The sequence below is a fragment of the Prionailurus bengalensis genome, chromosome E4, assembly GCF_016509475.1.
Source record: "Prionailurus bengalensis isolate Pbe53 chromosome E4, Fcat_Pben_1.1_paternal_pri, whole genome shotgun sequence".
Classification (NCBI taxonomy): domain Eukaryota; kingdom Metazoa; phylum Chordata; class Mammalia; order Carnivora; family Felidae; genus Prionailurus; species Prionailurus bengalensis.
The window spans coordinates 34,629,001-34,648,480 of record NC_057360.1 but is presented as its reverse complement, the minus strand read 5'-3'; the positions used below and the strand labels follow the sequence as shown (position 1 = coordinate 34,648,480).

The following is a 19,480-nucleotide window of genomic DNA, read 5'->3' as shown; positions in this document are numbered from 1 at the left end:
ACACGCTCCCCTAGGGCAGGTACTGTTAAATAGTTTTCCTTGAACTGCTTACTGTCTGGCTTAGGGGTTGGCGTAAAATAAGCATTGGATAAATGTGTGTTGAGTCGAATTGAATAATACAAGTTAAAAAGAGACAAGTGCCTCAACAGAGGTGTTTGGGGGAGAAAGACATTATTTATGGTTGGGGAATATGAAAAGTTCTCTTAAGAAGGTGAGTCTGAGGGTTTTGACTGATGGAAAGAGAAGAACACTGGAGGTACAGAGAACATCAGGAGCAAAGGCATAAAGACGAGAAAGCACAGGAATCTTGTTCCTTTTCTTGAGTTTCTTTGCAAACCCCTTGTGCAGTGCCTTGGACATAAGTGGCATTAAGAATAATCCGCACTGAGTGAGATAAAAATCCCTGTCTCCTCTTTCCTTCCTAGGAAGGTGAGCCAGGAGCTGGGGATGCCCAGTGGTCACAGAAGACTTGAGATCAGAAGGAAAAAATGGGGTGCCTGGGTGGCTCAGTCAGTTAAGCGTCCGACTTCGGCTCAGGTCATGATCTTGCGGTCTGTGGGTTTGCTCCCCGCGTTGGGCTCTGGGCTGACAGCTCAGAGCCTGGAGCCTGCCTCGGATTCTGTGTCTCCCTCTCTCTCTGCCCCTCCCCTGCTCATGCTCTGTGTCTGTCTCTCAAAAATAAATAAACATTGAATTTTTTTTTTTAAAAGATAAACATTTTTAAAAAGAAAGAAAAGGACATTTCTTTGGTATGGACATGTCCTCCATTACCGCATTTCACACCTGGATCTCTCAGTCAAAGTCCCTGCAGGAACTCAATGGCACACCCAGACAATGTAATTGAGAAGAATTTCAGGAAGGAGCTATTTGCAAAGAGGTGAGCTGTTGAAGGAAATCAACAAGGAGTGGTCAGGCACCTCAGGGCCAAAGATGGCCCATCCCGGGGCCTGGAGGACAATGGGAGAAGGAGCCGCCCCATGTGAGGGGCTGTCCGACAGGAGCTCTGCCTCCTCTAGGGACACTGCCCAACTGTGGGTGTGCACACATGTGTGCCCCTGTAGGAGGGAGACAAGCCCTCCAGCCTCTTTCTCCTGCCGCCCTCTGGCATCCCCCACCAGTGCCTGCCATTGGCCAAACCCAACTGAAAGCCTCCAGGGGTTCAGCGCAGGGCGTGGAAAGGTGGAGAGCGGGCTGGCAGATGGAAAAATCTAGCATACACCGTCTCACTTAATTTGCACAACGATCTGAGGAGGATGCCTGTAACCATTAACATCTGGGGCTGACGAAAATAAAGCCTGAGAAGTTGACTCTTCCAGGATCAAAGGCTACTCCGAGGAATAATTGGATCTTTATTGTCTATAGGAGCACACATTGTCGTGTGTGTGTGTGTGTGTGTGTGTGTGTGTGTGTGTGTGAGAAAGAGAGAGAGAAAGAGAGAGAGAGTGCGCAGGGGTAGATGGTGAGGACAAGGGACACACACAAGGTTGGAGCCCTCCTCTGCCACCTTGAAATGGAATCCCTGGGGAGGCAGGGGGCGCATTATGGTCTAGGTCAGACATTATGGATCAGGATCTGGGAGCTGAGGCTTGGAAGCATGGAGAACACTAGGGCCCCAGGCCCAAGGAGAGGTGACAGTGGCGGTGGGGAATAGTGAGGCAGAGCAGGATTCTCTAACTTTCTGGTCTGAGGAGTCCTTCACTCTCTTTTTAAAAAAAATTTTTTTAACGTTTATTTATTTTTGAGACAGAGAGAGACAGAGCATGAACGGGGGAGGGCCAGAGAGAGGGAGACACAGAATCTGAAACAGGCTCCAGGCTCCGAGCTGTCAGCACAGAGCCCGACGCGGGGCTCGAACTCACGGACCGCGAGATCATGACCTGAGCCGAAGTCGGCCGCCCAACCGACTGAGCCCCCCAGGCGCCCCCTTCACTCTCTTAAAAAGCATCAAGGGCTCCAAGCAGCATTTGTTTATGCGGGTTGTATTTCTAAGGCAATCTTTTCCTGTACTGGAAAACAAAGCGGACATTTTAAAACAGTTCTTTTCAATTTATTAAAAATTAACAGTAATACAGCTCTTACGTGTTAATATAAATAACATTGCCTTGTGAAACATATTTTCCAAAATACAAAGAATTTGTAAGTAGCGTGCCATTGTTTTACATTTTTGCAGATCTCTCTAGTGTCTAAATGGATCCCATCTGCTTTTGCAATCAATCTGTTGGGATATGCTGTTTTGGATGAAATAGGTGAAGGAAGTCCAGCTCCATGCAAATGTGTAGGTAGGAGTTTTTAATCGGTTTTATCAGAATGTGGCTATTCAGTTTTGATATTACACGAAAACTCAAAAAAGGACAGTTTCTTCTTTTACATTTTTAAAAGTTTATTTATTTATTTTGAGAGAGAGAGAGAGAGAGAGAGAGCAAGGGAGAGGCAGAGAGAGAGAGGGAGAGAGAGAGAGAGAGAGAGAGAGAGAGAGAGGGAGAATCCCAAGTAGGCTCCACGCTGCAGCACAGAGCCCGACGTGGGGGTGAACCTTGAGATCATGACCTGAGCAGAGAGCAAGAGGCCAAGAGTCAGACACTTAACCATCTGAGCCACCCACGTGCCCCAATAAAGGGCAGTTTCCTAAAGGTTATTTGCAATGCAGAGTTTTAAACCATATCAATGAACCCTTTGTACTCAATTGTATGTATTGTATGAAAATACGCTGGTGATTCCTCTACTTCCAATGGCTCTTTTATCCATGTGTGATCTTGTAGAATCGTGCATTGGACATTTGGAAATTATTATTTCATTGAGTTACGTGGATCTTCCAAATGCTGACACATTTCATTATACAAGATTTAAAAAACCCCATCAGGCTTGTTATTATCACCACTGACCTCATCAGGAAAGATTTCAAATTTGGGGAAGCCGTCCAGTTCATGGTGACAAGGACACGTTTTTCCAAAATTCTGATTTTCACATGAAAGCCAAATTTTATCATCGCGCACAAATTTGTCAATTGGTTTAAGTGACAGGCTCATTGTGTTCCCTTTCGTTTTTTGTGTAATTAAACCAACAACTTTGTTTTTTATTAAAAAAATTGTAATGTTTATTTATTTTTGAGAGAAACACAGAGCGCGAGCAGGGGAGGGGCAGAGAGAGAGAGAGAGAGGGAGACACAGAATCCGAAGCAGGCTCCAGGCTCCCAGCTGTCAGCACAGAGCCCGACACGGGGCTCAAACCCATGAACCGTGAGATCATGACCTGAGCTGAGGTCAGATGCTTAACTGACTGAGTCACCCAGGCGTCCCAACAACTTTTAAGTTTTAATTTTAATTCCAGCAGTTTCAGGTGTACAATATAGTGATTCAGTAATTCCACACATCACCCGGTGCTCTTCACAACCAGTGTGCTCCTTAATCCCCATCACCCCTCTCCCCCACTCCCCACCCACCTCCCCTCTGTTAATCATCAGCTTGTTCTCTATAGTTAAGAGTCTGATTCTTGATTTCTCTCTCTCTCTTTTTCCCTTTGTCTATTTATTTTGTTTCCTAAATTCCACACACGTGTGAAATCATATGGCACTTGTCTTTCTCTGACTTACTCTGCTTAGCATTATACTCTTTAGTTGTATTCATGTTGTTGTAAATGGCAAGAGCTCATTCTTTTTAATGGCTAAATACTATTCCATTGTGCGTATGCACGCATGCACGCACACACACACACACACACACACATATGTATTTATTCTTTCCCGCTTTGTTACAGGTTAATTGACGATATAATTGTGGGTTGATTTCTGGGTTTTCTATTCTTTTCTGTTGAGCTACGTGTCTATTTTTGTGTCAGTACCATACTGTTTTGATCACCGCAGCTTTGTCATATAACTTGAAGTCTGGAATTGTGATGCCTCCAGCTTTACTTTTCTTTTCCAAGATTGCTTTGGCTACTCAGGGTCTTTGCGGTTCCATACAAATTTTAGGATTGTTGGTTCCAGTTGCATGAACAATGCTGTTGGTATTTTGATAGGGATTGCATTAAATGTGCAGATTGCTTTGGGTAGTACGGACATTTTAACAATATTTGTTCTTCTAATCCACAAGCATGGAATATCTTTTCCATTGCTTTGTGTTGTCTTCAATTTCTTTCATGAGTCTTTTATGGTTTTCAGAGTACAGGTCTTTCACCTCTTTCGTTAGGTTTATTCCTAGGTGTCGTATTGTTTTTGGTGCTATTGTAAATGGGACTGTTTTCTTAATTTCTCCTTCTGCTGCTTCATTATTGGTGTATAGAAATGCAATTTCTGTACGTTGATTTTGAATCCTGTGACTTTCCTGAATTCCTTTATCGGTTCTGGCGGCATTTGGGTGGTCTTTCAGGTTTTCTATCTGATTTTGTTCATTTTCGAGAAAATCTCTACCAAAACACAAGTCAGGATAACCATAGCTCGTCAGTTCTTTCAAATAGGAATGGTGTTTCGTGTAAGGAATAACTAGTTCAGTTCTCCACTTGATCCCACAAATGCTTTTTATTTGAGATGAGGACTGGGCTTCAATATGCAGCAGGAAATGTGTACTTCTCAGTCACACAGAATATTAAAAAGATAAGTACTCAAGGGTGGAGATTTAATAAAATTAATGATTTCCACTGCCTCATAAGAAACGTCGGTAAGTAAAAGTGGCTTTTTTTTTGTTTTTTTTTTTTACTGTGAGCATGTGGCGAGGAAACAAATAAAATGAGTATTAGTTGAATTTGATGCTAATATTTTGGTTCACACGGCATCAGCAGTTTTGCCCACCACTGCCTTCACACCATGGTGCAAATGTCAACCCCCTGAGAAAGACAAATAATGTCTTATTATTATAAAAACATTTTGACCTTAAGGACCCTTGAAAGTGTCTCAGGGAACCCCGGGGGATCTGTGGACTCTACCTGGAGAAGCGCTGGGCCACAGAATCAGGAATAGGGGGCAGCCACGACTGGGAAGGTGTCCCCTGCGGTGGGAGGACCTGCTTCCGGCCACGTCCCCACTCCCTCCACAAGGTTGGGCCTTTGCTGCCCGCACAGACGGCAGCATCCAGGCCTGTGGGGGCTGCGGTGGGGGTGCTGGTGGGCCCAGGATAGACACTTGTACTGGAGGCTCAAGTAGCTTTGCCAAGTTAGACAACGCAGCCTTCAGAGAGTGGGGGACGGGAAGTGAAGCAGAAATCGCGTGGGCAGCAGTTGCTAAAGAGAAAGATCCCGAAGGGCCCTTGAGTGGGCTTTTTAGCAGACGCTCTCAGGAGACTGGCTACGGGTGCGCTGACATGGCTCTGGGTTCGGGCTCTGGTCCCCGCCTGCCCACCTGGTCCCTCACCCCCCAGCGTCTTGGGGCCGTTTAGGCTCTGTTTTTCCTTCTTTAGGTGCATAGAAGGGGAGAGTCTGCAAACGGAGGGCAAACATCTCCCAATCGAAGCTCGCGGACCTGAAGGGGAGTCAGGAATTCGTCTTGAGGATCTGGATTTGGTTTGATTTCATTTTAAAGTGCTACATACAGGGGCGCCTGGGTGGCGCAGTCGGTTAAGCGTCGGACTTCAGCCAGGTCACGATCTCGCGGTCCGGGAGTTCGAGCCCCGCGTCAGGCTCTGGACTGATGGCTCAGAGCCTGGAGCCTGTTTCTGATTCTGTGTTTCCCTCTCTCTCTGCCCCTCCCCCGTTCATGCTCTCTCTCTGTCCCAAAAATAAATAAACGTTGAAAAAATAAATAAATAAAGTGCTACATACATCCTACTGGTGCACTGAGCCGGAGCCTCATATATGCAACCTCGATTGCTTCTGAAGTCTGATGGCTCACGGTTCTCACCTCCAAACCTGAGTTTGGTCCATTCCGTTCTGCCTCCCACCAGGAATTCTTGACACCCTCATGTCAATCCGCTTCCCTCCTCTGCTTTAAACTTCGCTCAGAATTCACCTCCCTCAGAAATTGTTCTCCACTTCTCTAGCCCTCCTCCGCAGAAACTACTCTGATTCATTTTTAGTGCCTCAGTGCTCACAAGAAGTAAAGCTATCATCTTTGAGCAGCAGTTCGTGTTGGGTGTTATGCTGAGTATGTCATGTATGGTGTTTCTAATTCTACTTTTAATGTTTATTTATTTGTTTTGAGAGAGAAAGAAAGAGAGCGCGCACAAGCAGGCTCTGTGTTCAGGCTGGAGCCCGATGAGGGGTTTAATCCCATGAATGTGAGATCATGACCTGAGCCAAAATCAAGAGTCTAATGCTTAACTGACTGAGCCACCCGGGCGCCCCTTTAATTCTTATAATAGGGGTCCCTCCCCCCTCCCCTGCCTCTTGTTATGGTCCTAAAGTTGCAACAATCAGTCAGGTCTGTTAATTTCACCTCTAGTAGGTAACTTGCATTTGTTGTCTCTCCATCCCCACTGGGTGCCCAATTCCAAGACTTGTCTCCTGCCTGGACCACAGCACAGCCCCTTTTTACTCTCTCCCAGACCCCACGCACTAGAACAGAAGCTTCTTAAAAATTTTTTTAATGTTTATTTATTTTTTTTAGAGGCAGGGGGGAAGAGAAAGAGAGCACTAGTGGAGGAGGGGCAGAGAGAGAGAGGGAGACACAGACTCCAAAGCAAGCTCCAGGTTCCCAGCTGTCAGCACAGAGCCCGATGCAGGGGCTCTGAGTTCATGACCTGAGCTCAAGTTGGACACTCAACTGACTGAGCCTTGCAGGTGCCCCTAGAACAGAAGCTTCTTGAGGGCAGACCTTTCTTGTCCTGTTCAGAGTTCAGTCTCCAGTGCCCAGTACAATGCCCTGTACAGTAACTTACTTTTGACTAAATGAACCGGTGGAAAGAGTGGGTAAATGAAGAAATGATAGCTGTTTTACAGATGAATACATTGAAGGTCATTAAGGAATGTTCCGTGATCTCATGATCTTGCTATGAGAAGGGGCCACAATGAGATCCCAGCTGTGTGCATGGGTCACTAAAGCCTGTAACCTCCCACCTGCCTTTCACCCTAGTCAGATATGCACTGTCCATTTTACCTACGTGCATTTTGGATCAGCCCAGGTGGATTATAAACTTCCCAGGGAGGGGAACGAAGGGAAACGTCCTCATAAGTCCCTGCACCCAAGAATTGCCCTGATTTTGAGTTGGGGGACTCAGGGTTTTGAATAGTATTCGTATCCTTAAACAAATAGCTCCACCTCCCAGAACCTAGTTTCCTGGTCTGGATGATAAAGTGCACGTCGACCACTCAGCGATGCCATAGGGAAGCAGGGGCTATGCCTGGGACCAGGGCACTGGCAGTCGGGGTGGAGAGAAGCAGATGGGGCGTACATGTGTACTGGAGAAGAATCACCGAGCATCGTCGGCGTAAAGGATGGTCATTATCATTCCTGGTTGGGGAATAGGACTGCACTGCAGGCCACAATGAATGTTCCATCCCTCATTGGCTTTCTTCCCCACCCGGGCCCCCTCCTCTGTCCAAAGGAGTTGAAAACCTCCTCTTTTTTCATGCACAAAGCCTTGCAGCCACCCTGTGTCTTCTCTCATCCGGTGTCCGCAAAAGCAGCTGCTCCGGACCGTATGAGGACTCTCTCTCCTTCCAATTCTTTAGGTCTTTCTCTATTCCTGGACATCTGCATCTCCGTCTCTGTCAGAACGGTCTCTTCAAGGCACAGGGTCCCCTGCCACTCCCGGCTCAGCCGTACAAGGGCTCCCCACTTCTATGGATCTGCCACAATCTGAGCCTGGCCTCACCTCCCACACGTGGCCTTCCATCTGGCCTTAGTGGCCTCTTGCCTTCTCAGGATGCTCCCCGTCAGTCAGACTCAATTACTCTTCAAAATTTGTCCTTGGAAGTTCTAAAATCCTTACTCCGGAAGAAACCTGAATGACATCTAATCCAACCTCTCACTCACTCAACTCAGGACTTCCTTCTAGATTCATCTCTAATAAATTGTTCCCTCTGGATCGAAGTGGTTTCCACCAATTTCCTTCTCCAAAGAGGCCCCAGAAGCTCCTGTGCATTTTCTTTGGTATTTTGCCACTTCCTGTGCCTGAACTCCTGCCAAGGCGGCCCGTCCCTCCCTCAGGGCCCCATTCAAACCTCACGCCTCCAAGCGCTAAGCTCCGGCCACCAAGCCAGCAGTGACCTTTCGTTCTTCTTTATCCCCTTGGGGTGGTAGTTAACAACACGAGCTGTTTTGGGTTTTGTTTGTTTTGTTTCTCCAGTGGTCGTAAAACACACATACCATAAAAGTTACCATCTTGGCCATTGTGAAGGGTGCAGCTCTGTGGCATTAAGTACATTCACGTTGCTGTGTGGCCATCATCACCGTCCATGTCCAGAACTTTCTCATCAACTCATTAAACACGAACGCCCCATTTCTGCCCCCCCACCCCCACCCCACCGCCCGGCCCCTGGCAACCACCCTTCCGCGTTCTGTATGAATTCGATGACTCTAGGTCCCTCATACAAGCAGAATCACACGGTGTCTGTCCTCTTGGCTTATTTCGCGTAGCGTAACGTCCTCACGTTCATCCATGTGGCAGCCTGTGACAGCATTGCCTTCCTTTTCAAGGTTGAATAATATTCCATTGTACGTCTAGACCACATGTGGTTTATCCACTCCTCTGTTGGGGGCACATTTGTGTTGCTTCCACTTTTTGGCTTCCGCGCGTGAGTGAGTGACACGAGTTTTGCATCAGACACAACAAAGCTTAAATCTCAGCTCTGTTACCTTTTCGCCTTGGGTGGGACACCTAACCTCCAGGAATCTCCGGTTTCTTCCATATAAAATATGATAGTGCTGTGTGCCTTTTAGGATTTTCACAGGCAACGAACGAGGTAAGGGACGTGGAGTAATTAGTGAGCCGTCCTGACAACTAGGAGGTGCTCAGTGAAGCCGGGAAGCCACTCGTATCACACCGTGTCACTTACCAGCATGACTCGGGTGTATTAGCTGCTTTCTTTTTGAAATCGACAGCAGTTCCATCCCCATAGCTCTTGTTAGAATCTCAGGGGGCCGGGACTTGAACATAAGAAGTATAGTCACTGACTCTCGGCTGATTGCTTGACTTGGAAACGGTTGTGTGTGCGTGCGTAAACACACGCGTGCGAGTGTGATCATGTGTGTGTAAGTACGCCTGCGTGCGTGTGTGCGCACATGGGTCACCGGGGAGCACGAGAGAGGCTGTGAGGAAGTGTGCCTGTAGAAGACAGGGTCAACCATAAACATTGCCTCTGCTGTATATGACTCCCATGCAGCATATGAAGGGGGGGAGGGGGTGCGGCTCCAGGTCACTGGTGAATGTTTTGTGCTTGCTTCCTCTGTGTTTGCTCACCCCCACCCCTTAGATCTCGTGCTGCTCCCCCAGGGGGTGGAGTGTGTATGGAGTGCATAAGTGAGCTGGGAGTTGCGAAACAGGGTAGGAGGGTACCCAAGGAGGATGTAGAATCGTGGATCCTTTGTTCTGCCCAATGGTCCCCTGCCCCCACTCTATGCGCACCCTGAAGGGCTGTTTTCTGTGCCAGCCCGGCCTGCCCATTCCCGCAGCCCAACAGAAGGCCTGTCCCCACTTGGCTTTTGCACACTCTGGCCTTGTGACAACGCAGTCGCCCTCCCCGCGCCTCCCCCTCCCCTGGCCACTTTGCTTTGGCAGGTGTGAAATATTAATTGCCTCACTGGGGACTGGGCTCTTTCTATCTGTCGTGTCTGACCAGAATATCATTCTCTTCTGCAAATATAATTACCAGGGTTGGGGGGGGGTGTGGAGGGGGTGCTGCAAGGTAAGGAGGAGGGGAGGGGTGTGTGGGAGGGGTGTTGAGAGGGGCGGCAGCTTTTTTTCTTAATCGCCTCTCGCCTGTCTGTTAATTAGGAGCCGTGCTTTGCTACATGCTGAGATATTTTGGTTAATTATGAAAGAGAAAAGGACAAATTTGTCACGTCTTTTGTTTTCGTTCCGCCACGTCTCATGGTGACAGCGGTGTAAGGCTGACGGACTGCTCAGGCGGCACTGCCAGATGCTGACAAGCCCCTCCTCGGGAGGCGGGAGGGGCCGGGGGACCGAGGTGGGCAGGGGGCCATCTGCGCTGCGCCTCCGGGGTCTGAGGGACAGAGTCACATTCTTACACGTGAATGTGCAGTGGATGCCAGGGAGGAGCCCGCGGGAAAGAAGGGGTGGCGGAGGCACTCTGTCCGCTCTGCCTTGCTGGCTTTAGGCGGATACCCAGTGGAGCGAGCCTGAACTTGCTGTTAGCATTCAGGGCGGACAGGTGGCTTGCCCAGCCTCCTAGGGTCTTGAGGAAGTGGGGGGCACGCTCCTGTTGGGGTGTGGGGTGAGTACAATACAGTGCAGTAGTCTGCGGGCATGTCATGGGATAGACCGCACAGGGGAGGTGGAAAGATGTGCTAGTTCTCTGTGCCGTTGTTCACCGGGCTCAGAATTTAGTCTCTGCTTGTACCTTATTCCCTAGAGCAGGATAAGAGCCCTACCTTTGGGCTTTAGGGCTCACTGAGCTTCTGGTATGTGATGGTTAATTTTATATGCTGTCTTGGCTAGGCTGTGGAGCCCACTTGTTGGCTCAAAGACCAGTCTAGATGTTGCTGCAAAGATATTTTTTAGATGTGATTGATATGTAAAACCAGTAGACTTTGAGAGAACTAGATTAGCCTCCATAATGTGGTTGGGCCTCATCCAATCAATTGAAGGCCTGAAGAGCAAAGACTGAGGTTTCCCAAAGAAGAAGAAATTCTCCCTTAAGACCGCAGTATAAAAAATTCCTGAAGCTTCTCACCTCCTAGCTGGCCTGCAGGGTTTTCTCTTTAATGTTTGTTTATTTTTGAGAGAGAGAGAGAGTGAGAGAGAGGACAGAGAGAGAGGGAGACAAATGATCCGAAGCGGGATCTGTGCTGACAGCAGAGAGCCCGATGCAGGGCTTGAACTCACGAACCGTGAGATCATGACCTGAGCCTAAGTCTGACGCTTAACCGACGGAGCTAGACGGGCGCCCCAGATTTCAGACTCTAGACGGCATCAACTTTTACCTAGCCTGCCCACCTTCCTTCCAGATTTCAGATTTGCCAGCTTCCAGGATGACATAAGTCAATTCCTTAAAATAATTCTCTCGCTCTCTCAGCACCTGTGTTATCGATAGATATCTGTATCCGTACCTATACATGATATATGATGTTCACGGTATGTATATATCCTATAAATGTTTCTCTGGTGAACCCTGACTAATACATACCGCCCCCCCCCCCCTCGCTCCCGCAGCCTTTACCTTCAACCTGGTCTTGGATCTGGTTCAAGGTCTAGGGGACCTGGTTCCCTTTCTGCGATGGCAGGAATTGACTGGGTCCCCCAGCATCCCCTGGGCCTAGAATAGGGCCTTCCTGTAATAGGCCTTAATATGTATTTGTTGCACACTGAATGAGTTCATTTGGAAAACAAGAAAGACCTACCCCCCCCCCCCCCAAACCAATCAAATAACCATCCAAGGCAGCACAGGCAGTTCCTGACTTATAAATGGGTTGAGTTCCAAAAATTCATTTGAATTAGTTGTCTGAAGCTTTTTCCCATAACAACAAGGATATCAGTGCTGGCATGGCTCCAGGGCTGGCTGCCAAAAACCTATTTAACCCGTAGTATAGATTAAGTACTGTGCATTTGCCATGAAAAATAGTAGAAAACAATACTCTTGCAAGGCTAGTAATTAAAAGAGAAATATGATAGTATTGAATAAAAATAGATGAAATTTTTCATTTTGAACATTGGAGTGTGAGGAAAAATAGGAAAGGATGAGCAAGTAGAGAGAGACTTATGGAAAATCTGGATGGAGTTTCTGAGTGGTTTCGAAGGTTTTAGAAGCCGGTGGGGCCGAGTCTTTATTTGATCTAATTTCTGCTCGGAACTCACGGTTATTCTTCCCCTTCCCCGTTTGCTATATAATGAGGCTCCTTCTTATTGGTCTCAATTAAAACCATTAGTTTGTCCACAAATGTAACAAAAAGAGGAAGTAAAGGCACCCGGGGCTGCAGGAGCAAAGAGAGAGAAAGCCCGCAAACCATTGAGAAAGGGTGTGCACCGAAATGGGAAGGGGCAAAGGAGGCCAGGGTCAGTCAGCCATGAGCCCAGCTCCAAAGCTGTGCAGGGAATGCGGAGCTGCTGACTCTGCAGTGCCCCGCGCCGGTCACCAGGAGGCACTGTTGTGCTGTCCTCACCCAAGGCCGGGGGTGAGGTGCCTTTGAGGAGTAGGTGGGGAAAAGAGGGAGGGAGAGCATGTGGTGGACCTTTCCAAGCTGAGTGTTCCTCCTGCAAAGGCATTCTCCAGTTCTAAAGATGGAGAGGAGTGTTGCAGACCAAAAAACGCCCAACATCCAGAGTGGGGAGTGTGGACTATGGGAGACTCACGGGGAAGTTGAGCCCGCGACTGACCCTTCTGGACCAGCATTACAGGGCCGGCGGCAGGAAGGCAGGGGGCAAGTTTCAAAAAGAGCCATTGGGAGCAAAGTTCCTGAAGCAAGAGGGGGGCCCGGTGAGTTCTGGGAAGGGAAATAACCCTGCGACATGGACTTTGTGAAATAAAGCAACATAAATGGGGATGTGAGGATAGAGAGGTCTTGTCGGTTTTTTTTTTTAACGTGGGGAGGGAGGAACAAGACGATGAGTTCTTTTGTAAAAACCAAAAGCTTTTGATTTTGAAATTTTTTCAGATTTGCAGAAAAGTTGCAAAGATAGTACAGAGTTCCATGTACCCTTCACCCAACTTCCCCTAATGTTAACCTCTTACACAATCACGGCACATGTATCCAAACTAAGAGATTAACACCGGTACAATGCTAGTATGGAAACGCGATTTTATTCCACTTTTGCCAGCTTTCCCACTGAGCGTCTTCCGTTCCGGGATCGCGTCGAGGATACCGTGTTCCATTCAGTCCTCCGTCTTCTCCAGCCTGTGTCCATTTCTCAGCTTTCCCCCATGTGTTTGGTTTTTAGGAAGAATACCCCAGGGGAGGAGTATCCTTCCCATTGAATTATATCAGGAGGCACATGATCTCACTATGACTTATTACTGGGGACACGAGCTCTTGAAGGCCCGCTCTCTCTCTCTCTTTCAGCCTAATTTTCCAGAATAATGTAGTATTCCTGCCTCTACGTACCTTAGTATCCAGATGAACTAGAAAATCTTTCCTGCCCCTGGGAAACTGCGTGCTTTATCCTCTGTGGATAATTGCTCATCAGGATTTTCTGTTGAAACATTACTAGCTCACTCTTCCCATGCTTTGTTAGAAGCGGGTCACTAAGTCCATACCCAAGGAGATGGAAGTGAAGCTCCACCTTCTGGAGGAAAGAGCAGCGAAGGATTTTTGGAGATGTGGCAAAACCACCAGGTAATAATGCCCATTTGGGGGGGGGGGTGATTTGAAGCTAGGCGAATATTCTATTTCGATGAGTTCATGATTGGGAATGTTGACTCGCTGTAACTGTAGGACAGAGGACGTACTTAGGAGGGAGCTAGAGACATAGGATGAGGGCTCTCGGGTCGCTAAGACTGGGGATTTGTGTGTGAGAGCCAGAGAAGGTCATTCTTTTGTGTGTGGTCAGCCCCCAGCGCCTCGTTGCCAGGGCTGGGAGTAGCTGAGTGTTGAGAACCTGGATGGGGCCTCTACAGACGTGGTCATAATAGTGGTGGAAATGGTGGGGTGCAGGCGTGGGAGGAGAAAGGTGCAATCAGCATGAATTCCTAGTAATGGATCCATCTTTTGCAGGGGAGAGGGCTCAGGAACCCACCTGGCTGTACGAATTCAGTCCCTCTTGTCTCCTGGCCCTTCCTGCCGGCCCTGGGATGGACAGGAGTGGAGGAGATGGCCTCCAGCTTCTTTGAGGGCCTTCCCTCTGAGTTGTGACAGCAGCCTGCTTCCCGGTCTGCTCGGGAGCTGTGGGTAACCTCCTCGTTAAGGCTGCAGCCTGACACAGCCCAGCTTGCGGGTCCACTGGTTGTCGTCTAATCTCGATCAACCTCCCCTGCCCCACCATCTCCCCAGATCTGGGGACAATCTGTAACTGGGACTCCTTTTAGCTCTGCTGATATACAGATAGCAGCAATGCACCAATATGGGAGCTGGTGTCCTAGCATCAGGACCCTTGAGGTTTTGCCCCTTCTATTTTTTCCTTCACAGCCTGGTTTTAAAGGCAGTTGCCTGAATTAGGGAGCTGTTTGTTCCTGCAGAGCTGGGGTTTGGATCAGCTGCAGGGTGCCTCATGGGCTGGTTGGGACTTCCTTTCTCTTTTACTCAGTCATCTCTGTCACTGTCCAGCCATTGAGAGACAGGCTGGCTTGGTGGGGTTCAAAGAGCATTATCCCAAAATATCTCCCAGGATTGATCAAGCCTGGATCCTGATGTCCTGGCTTGAATCACTTGTTGCTTTAGGTACACAGCCAGTTCTCACCACGTGTATGTGTGTGTGTGTACATGTGTGCACGCGAGCACATGGGCGTTAAATGAACTGTCTCTTTCGCATCTTCAGCCTGTCTTTGATTTATTTGATTTCATGGATCTGTGACCCGGTCTACCTCACCTCTTTCAAAAAGCCTTCCTGGATTAACTTTACATCAACCCAATTTTAATTTAGCTAATTTAACCTCAGTTCTGTGCTATCTCTGTAAATTTAAATGTGAACGCTCAGCGTCTTCTTGTAGAATGTAAGCTCCTTGAGGGTATCTCCTGCCTCCCTAAGTCTGTATTGTTGGTAGGCAGGCTAAAAGATGAAAATGGAAGTTCTTTGATCAAAAAGACAAAACGGAAGTTCTTTCATCATATATGGTCTCTAGTGACTTGTGACTCAGCCTGTCCCCTGGAATGGTTGAAGACCTGGATCAAACTTCCAGGAACCTGGGGATGTCACGTCCATTCTCCTGCTTGTGTGCATGTGCGTGCATGCGTGTGTGTGTGCCTGTGTGTGTGTGTGTGTGTGTGTTTGTAAATGCCTCTTATTCCAACCTTGTGGCTAGGCCTCTCTAGTTCCCAAAATAAATTACCAAGAGGGTTCAAAGAATTGCCCCTACCCTGAGGCAGCAAGCCCTCCTTGTCCCCACGGAGAAAGGGCCCAGTGCTTAGAATAATGAAAACACGGACACCTTCCATCCGTCAAGAAGTGGGGAAGCATGCTATTTCTATCCAGGTCTTTTATTCTTCTCCTTGTCTCCTTATTTGCATTCAGTGAGGAGGTGACACATTCTAGAACATAACCTCCCGTTTTCATTCCAGGAACCTAATTGTTATTTCTGTGTTTGTGAAAGATAAAGGATTAGCAAGAATGCTTTGCATTAAGGTGCCATTTGTAAATGCTTTATAATTATTTATGAAATTATCCCACATTTTATAGCATGGGAGATAATAACTTAAATTGATGTATTAAACATGCACAATCATTATTTTAACAATATTAAATGCACCTCTGTAGAATAATCATTTCATAAATACGAAGAAAGCATTCAGAAGTGGCACCTTAATTTAAGACATTACAGGATTCGTGACACCCAAATCCACGACCCCTTTTCTTGAAGACAGATGGAGTTTCTTATCTGGCTGCAGTGTTCTTCTTTCGTGAAGTGAAAATGAATTCTTAAATTAAAAAATATATTATCGAGGTAATTTTGGCAATGTGATGAAGCAATGGGAGAGGAGATAAGCAGAATTTCCAGGGACCAGAACAAATTGGACAAACCTTATCTGTGCTTGTCTCTAGCCTCCCCACGCCCAGGGTACTGGAGGAGTCATCCGGTCTCTGGGTATCCTGCAGGGTTCGGGGGAGGAGGTAAGAACGGGCTAATGGTGGAGACAGTTGCATGATTCCCCTCTAATGCCAGGGCTTGGGGGGGCTGTTTTGAGCAAGAGAAACCCTAAGATAGAAGATCCATTTTGCACAGCGGTAGATCTCGGCAGTGAGGGGATATAAATCTAAATCCCAGCCTGTTACTTGTGGGAAGCTAGTCTATTTTTTCACCGGGTTAGCGGATCCAAGGCAAATAAGCCAGTCTCCCTGGCAGCGCAGCGCCACTGTCTTTTGCTGGTGGTGCCCTCTGCTGGCCACTGCCAGAATTTCAACACCACATCTTCCACCTCTCCACCAGGAACGAGCTTTCTAGGCTCTGTGCCCGTGCCCTGTGCTAAATGTTTTGTTAACATGGTCTCATTCAATTTTTGCAACAATCACTGGATGACAGGACTGAGCCTCAGTGAGTTTAAGTGCAGGCCCAACCTCTTAACCACTGGACTCTCCTGAGTTAGCAGGCTAGGCCTTGAGTAGCTCGTTCTCCAGCTCTGGGCCCAGGGAGGAGTACAAATCTGCTCTGCGCTTAACGACCATGCTCCACAGCCTTAATGGGCTTATTTGGAAGTGCCCCTTAGACCCCAGCTTAAACCTAGCAATCTCTCAAGTGCAAGTCCTTTGAGGGTGCACTGGGTCTTTGAAATGTATAGTATTTATTCTAAGATCTCGTCGTGGCCCCTGTGCATTCAAATACGGAAGTTACACCAGCTCTTCTTTCTTTCTCACCTCATACCCAGGAAAATCTGTTGGCCTCACCTTCAAAATATATCCAGAATCCGGCTTCTTGTTTTTGTTGAATGTTTATTTATTTTTGAGAGAGAGAGAGGGAGCGTGCGCGCGCGCATGCGCACACACGCGGGTGGGGGAGGGGCAGAGAGAGCGTGGGGAACAGAGGCGCTCAAGCAGGTTCTGTGCTGACAGCAGACGGCCTGATGCGGAGCTCGAACTCGCAAACCATGAGATCATGACCTGAGCCAAAGTGGGCTGCTTAACCGACTGAGCCCCCAGGCGCCCCGATCCAGCTTCTTTTTAACCGCTTCCACCATTACCATCTTGGTCTACGGCCTGCCATTGCTTACTGGTGTTACGGCGACAGCCTCCTGATGGACTTCTATAGCAGTCAGAACGAGTCTATGAGGACACAAATCAGAGTGTGTTCTTTCTCCTTCTCATTCCAGGTAAAAGTCAAATGGTCTCCCAGTGATCTATAGAGCCCTACAAGGCTTGGTATCTGGCCATAGTTTCCACCTCTCTCCTGCCCTTCCCTTTTGCTCACTCTGCTCCAGCCGATGGGCCTCTGTGGAATTCCTTGAATATGTGAGCCAAGCTCAGCCTCTGAGCCCTTGCACTGGCCGATCCCTTTGTCTGGAATGCCCTTCCCCCAGATATCCTCATAACTTGCTTCCACACCCCCTTCGCACTTGGCTCAAATGCCACCAACTTAGTGAAGCCCACCCTGATCACCATATTTGAGATGGCCACCCCCCACACCTCCCTGCCAATCTTCCTTCCCTGTTTCGCTTTCCTCCATCCATTTCTAGCATGTTCTATAACGTACTTACTTAGTATGTTTATTGTTTATCTCTCCACTCGAATGCAAGTTTCCTGAGGGCAAGTGTTCGTTTGTTGGCATCTGCCCGTTTCCCAGCCACCTGGAGAGTGTCTGGCATGCTGTAGGTACTTAACAAATACTTGTTAAATGCACCATGTTGCTTTCTTGTCCCCAGTGGGTGGAAGATAGAGTCACCAACTGTCCTGGTTTGCCCAGTACTGACCTGGATTTAGCACTGGAAGTCCAGCATCTTGGAAAACCCCTTAGTCCCGGGCGAATAGGGACAGCTGGTCCCCTGGATGACAGGCAAGGAGAGTATCAAGAAGAAGGGACAGCTGTCCCCAGGAGCCAGTCAGGCCTTCCCCCCGCCTGGGAGTCTGGAGGGGGCGCCTGTCCTCACCACATCACTGGAGGATGGCTCTGTCTCAGAAAAAGCCTTTAGAGTTATTGAAATTGCAGCTTATTAAGAAGAAGAAAGTGAGTTTCTATTTCCCTGTAAGTGGCACAGGAGTAGAAAAACGATAGTGTAATGATGTTCCAGTGGAACAATTATTTTCCTGAGACGGAGGAACATAAAATATCACTTTGATTACACTCTCTGCCTTCTTACCCCACGCCCTCCGGCTGAGTTCAGTGGCCAATAAATCTTCCTCGAGCCTCCCTGACCTGTGGTTGCCGCCTCCGCAGGGACTCGCTGGCTGGCTCGGTCCTCACTTTCCCCACCGACCCCTGCTTCTCCTGACTGTGCTTTAGGGTGATTGATCGGGGCCAGAGCCGAGGGCAGAGGTGAAGGGAGACTGAGGCAGAGGAAACGGGGGCAGCTGGGACGCTCAGGACATGACCTTGAACCAGAGATGAAGGCTTGCCCTGGGGCAGGGCAGGGGCTGTGGCAGAGAAATGGAGAGAGGAGCGGAGATGAGATAAAGTCCTCCTCGTTAAGATTGTGCGGGAATGCAGGCAACAGAGAAAGTCGGGTCAGAGGTGAGGGTGGGTCTGGACGAGCAGAAACCACAGGTGGGCTCGTCCGTACGGCCAGCTCGGGAGGTGTACGTGCATACCTTTCTCCCTCTTTCTACAAAGTCTCAGTATTTACTCGCGTTGTTTGGTCTCTCTGCCTGACTGAGTCCGCTTGCGTGGCCATGGCGGAACACCCCAGACTGGGGGCTGAAACAACACACTTGTATTTCTCACAGTTCTGGACGCTGGAAGTCCGAGATCAAAGTGCCGGTGAGAGCCCTTCCTGGCTTCCAGATGGCCTTCTTGCTGTGTCCTCACAAGGGAGAGGGGTGGAGGGGAAGGAGAGGGAACATGCGTTCTGGTGTCTCTTCCTCTTCTTATAAATGCACCAACCCTGTTGGATTAGGGCATCCCGCCCATGACCTCATTTAACCCTTATCGCCTCCTCACAGCCCGGTCTCCAAATACAGTCTCATTTGGAGTGAGGGCTTCAACACACGAATTTGGGAGGTGTGGAAGGGACAGGAGAATACACACGTCCAGGGTACAACATTACCTTGGGTGATTTCCTCTTGGCTCCCGGGTTGTCACTCACTTTCAGCCTGAGGATTATATCTTGTCCCCAGATATTTAAAGCAGTGGTTCTCAAAGTGTGGTCCTTGGACCAACAACATCAGCATCCCCTGGGAACTACCCAGAAATACAGATTCTCAGCGCTGCCCCCACCCCTAGACCTCCTGAATCAAGGACTCTAGCACTCTGTGTGTGTGTGTGTGTGTGTGTGTGTGTGTGTGTGTGTGTTTAAATGTTTCTTTTTCAGAGAGAGAGATGGAGTGTGAGTGGGAAAGGGGCAGAGAGAGAGAGAGAGGAAGAACAGACAGAATCCAAAGCAGTCTCCAGGTTCTTAGCTGCCAGCACAGAGCCCATCACAGGGCTAGAACTCACGAACCACGAGATCATGACCTGAGCTGAAGCCAGATGCTTAACGGGCCGAGCCACCCAGGCGCCCTCCGCAGTCTGTGTTTTAACAAGCCCTCTGCGCAATTCCGTGCAAGGCAGAGTTGGAGAACAGTGTCGGGCCCTGTAGCCAGGATCACAAGTTGGTTCTCTGCCCCTGGCCAGGCCTCTTTTATCACCCGTATTTCTGGACCTA

General features: G+C 48.5%; 1 long non-coding RNA gene across 1 annotated transcript; it reads right to left on the bottom strand.

The window, feature by feature from the left end:
• Window positions 1-16,741: 16,741 nt before the first annotated feature.
• Window positions 16,742-19,187, bottom strand: LOC122476606. The gene is made up of 3 exons (XR_006295536.1): window positions 17,381-19,187; window positions 16,898-16,949; window positions 16,742-16,787 (listed from the first exon to the last, which is right to left on the bottom strand). It is a non-coding gene; the product is annotated as an uncharacterized LOC122476606 (long non-coding RNA).
• Window positions 19,188-19,480: the final 293 nt, after the last annotated feature.